We start from the raw sequence: 2,991 nt of genomic DNA, 5'->3' as shown, positions 1-2,991 counted from the left end.
CTGGGAGAATTACTACTGACTATGTTTGATGCAGGGTCTGTCCTCATAGAGATCTGGCCTCTACTTCAGTCAACAGGTTCTGGATTTGAGAACTGGCTCAGGTCTAGGTAAGAAATTGTAACTTAACTAGTTTCCTGGTCATCTATTCTTGATTTTTTAAAAAATTGCATAAATTAAGCGGTACTCTTGCTGCTGTCCCACCTTATTGTCCCTGTGACCCCTGCGTTCCAATAACCATCTTCATATGTTTGTGGGGGTTGAGGTGCCCTGATTGCTACTCCAAGCTTGCCATTCATCACAATAATTGGTCTCACTTTGCTTTTGATGGTTAAGTGTCATCACTCGACCTCTTTTATTTTGGGATTCCAGAATCTGTGTTCTATAACAGCATTTCCTGCCATCAACCCTGGCCTATATTGTATACCACTGAACTTTTTGATGATACTGATGCCTCTTTCTCTGACACGGTCCATATCATTAACTGGTAATTGACATGTACTCTGGGCTCTTTCATGAATATAGTTGTCTATTGGTTTTCTGGATTTAAGTAGTATATCCATTCTAGCATACCTCTTTCTATGATATTTTTAATTCCCTTTTTCCAGTATTATAACAATTCCATAATTTCTAACTTACTTAGTATGGGCCATTGATTTTCTAAACTTCCAGGAGTTATCCTAGCAGTGTGAGCATTGTTTCCTAGGGTCCTTACCACAGTGTTTAGTCCCCGCCCCAGTAGTTGGGGGATAGGTAAATCATCCCCGAAGTGGGGACTTGTGTGGAGCACCGTAATGTCTACTCACTAACTTACTCTGAATTGCATAATGCTTGACATTATCCCCTGTATTGGCTTTGCAATGGCTTTGCAAAAAGCAATGAAATTTTACGTGGTGGCATGGTTTCCAAATAAGTGACTCAAGCTACATAGTAAACAGAATTTAAAGACTGCAAGCTAGGGCTGTCAAAGAAACACAAGATATATTTACTGAAAGAAAGCTTTAAACGATATGACAGAGTTATGGGGAATGGCAACTACAATCACCAGACTCACCAGTGAACAGGTAGGAGGGTTGTCAGTAGCCAAAGAAAAGAGTCAGCTCCTTTATTTAAATAATTGTAACAAAAGCACCCAGAAACTGTATTCATATGTGGAGAGTGTATTATATGGAGAGTGTGTTGAGGTCTGTTTATTATTATTTGTCCTTTGTAATCCAATAGAGAGATTATAGTCACCATTGCTAAAGCTATATTTTATTATATAATATAATAATAATAGTAATAATTTACTGAGTGATTATGGTGCTAAGTGCTTTAAAAAACATTGGCTTCCTAAATACCCATATATTCTTTTTAAAGGGTGATCAGAAGGAAACGTGACCCTTGTCAAAGCTGGCATCTTTGTGGTTATGTACTTATTCCAATGAATTCAATTACTATCACTCAAAGAATTTCATCACTCTTGTTTGGGAATTGCTGTCAGAAACTGTGGAACATTACTGTGAAAATTTGGTGCACCATCATTTTCTACAAGAGAATTTAATTTTTTGGAAACAGCTGAGTCATTCTGGGCCAAATTCGGTGAATATTTTTTTTTTTATTATTTATTATTATTTATGCTTACAGCACCTGGTCTTCCTAGGTGGTCTCCCATCCAAGTGCTAACCAGGCCCGAACCTGCTTAACTTCCGAGATCAAGCAAGATCGGGCACGTTCAGGGTGGCATGGCCATAGGCCATGGACCATGGTTTCACTGGGGCATAAACCCAGGCCCTTCTGTGTGTAAAGCAGATATGCTAACCGTTACACTATGGAACCACATCCATGAATAATTTAGAAAGGTATTCAATGTAGGTAACAGAAATTCTAGCTCTTTAAAATACAAGATTTGATTTCTTGTCTGTTTAGCAGCAGTAATATCAGTTTTCTTGGATGTCTGTAAACCAACTCTAAAGCATTTCTCAAAAAAGTAGTTTTGGAATATTCACTGAGCAATGACAGCATTGCTGGAATGAAGGTGACCTCCTAAGGTGAATACCTGAAGAGCAACACTTATTTGGGTTAAATTCTATTAATTAAATTTATTTTACTTTGTACACAGGAAAATAAATGAAGGTGAAATATTATATTGATTTAAAAATATTAAGTCATATTTCCTCAAATTAAAAAAAAAATCAGCTTTATCCATTTTCTATTCTTCAGTCATAATTGCTTTGCCCCTCTATTTTATATATATAAGGTTTTGATAGATTTGTTCTCATATACTATATCTTTGGAATCTATATTCTTAGTTTTCTCTATATATTTCTTTATTTTAAATGCATGTTCTAGTATTAAGATATTGATAATAAATAGAAAAACAATCTTCATATTAAATTATCTTAAATTTGTAATATTAAATTACATATTAAAATTTTTTTATAAGTGGAGCATTACATTTTGATGACATCTAACATTCCCCATTAAGTATGTCTTGTCACCTTTTATTTATATCTCTGATAGTTTGCAGATACCTTTTTTTTGTAACATTTGGTGACAAAGTCTCTGCAAGTTACAGTCAAAAGTATATAGGAAAGTTTATAATGTACCTATATGCTAACAATGAAAATTTAGAGCATCTTGTACACAAGAAAAAGAAAGACAATTAGGAAAATAAACCATATCCATGTACTTTAAAAACAAATTCTTTTCTCAAGGATGTGTCTATCACAGGTAGACTGCTGTGCATGTACGATGCTATATGTTAAGTTGCACTGAGGATTTACAACAATTTTCATAGGTGTGAAGGTGTGCAGGTAACTTCAAACTTGATTGTGTCAAATGTCAAGCTTAATTAAAAGGTGTTTCTTGCCAATTCAGATCTAAATATAGACATAAGAATTTATCCTCCCTCCCCCATCATTCTTGGAAAACCATATTCTGTAATCTTGAGACTTGCTGAATAACCTGAACAGAAAACGTATGTTTTTTGTTTGAAGGTGAGAAGAATGTCAC

The 2,991-nt window shown here is 34.9% G+C and overlaps 1 pseudogene; it reads right to left on the bottom strand.

Annotated features, from left to right (window-relative positions):
* Nucleotides 1–1,614: 1,614 nt before the first annotated feature.
* Nucleotides 1,615–1,733, bottom strand: LOC112485871 (annotated as a pseudogene).
* Between the last annotated feature and the right edge of the window lie 1,258 nt (nucleotides 1,734–2,991).

Source organism: Pteropus alecto, unplaced genomic scaffold (assembly GCF_000325575.1).
Source record: "Pteropus alecto unplaced genomic scaffold, ASM32557v1 scaffold25, whole genome shotgun sequence".
Taxonomy (NCBI): domain Eukaryota; kingdom Metazoa; phylum Chordata; class Mammalia; order Chiroptera; family Pteropodidae; genus Pteropus; species Pteropus alecto.
Note: the sequence above shows the minus strand (reverse complement) of the source record. Positions and strands in the feature narration are given on the sequence as shown.